Raw genomic sequence first — 774 nt, forward strand, 5'->3', positions numbered from 1 at the left:
TACCCCACCCCCCAAGGCAGCAGATGACATTTTGAAGTGATACCACATCAGGAGCCCATATTGTATGGCCGTAAAGTCCCAAGTCTAAAATAGCCTAACTGCTCTGCTGATACCAAAATAAAAAAACTTAGTTGGTCTTTAAGGTACTGCTGGAAGGAATTTTTTTTATTTTGCTCGGCTGACTGCGAGTACGGCTATTTCCGCGTTTACCACTGGTTCCAGTGTTCTTTTTTTCCTCCCTCCCTCCTTGAACCTCTTTCCTTTCGTGCCACCTCTTATTTATTAATTAATCATTTCATAAGCATGCTCCTCAACTGTAAGAAAGCACCGCAAAGTAGTACTGCAGTTTACAAGGAGAAAAACAATAGCAATTATAAATTAAAAGAATTAAGCAGTTATTTAAAACATGTTAAAAATTGATTAAAGTCAAGTTAGGTTGTCCGTCCAGCAGTCAAAATCGGCTGCTATCTGAGCTGCTCTGGGAACCTTTTCGGCTTGAATAGCCCGTTAAATAGAAAAAGTGGGTCGGGAAGTACATCTACATGTACATCATCATCATCATTAAAGCGTTATCGAAACCAGAAACTCGCGTTGCGTGCGTTTCTCTTCACCTTTCTTATCTCTATGATCACCCGCCCTACAGAAGCGGGCACGCCCCCCCCGGGCCGCTTTCAATAAATCTCGCGAGGTCTCGCCCCCGTCCCATGCTAAGATGCCGGAGTCTACGCTCCGCCTCCGCGGAGTTGTCTCGCGAGAATTGGCGGGAGAGGCCTC

This window comes from Zootoca vivipara, chromosome 6, assembly GCF_965207765.1.
Source record: "Zootoca vivipara chromosome 6, rZooViv2.hap1.1, whole genome shotgun sequence".
Taxonomy (NCBI): domain Eukaryota; kingdom Metazoa; phylum Chordata; class Lepidosauria; order Squamata; family Lacertidae; genus Zootoca; species Zootoca vivipara.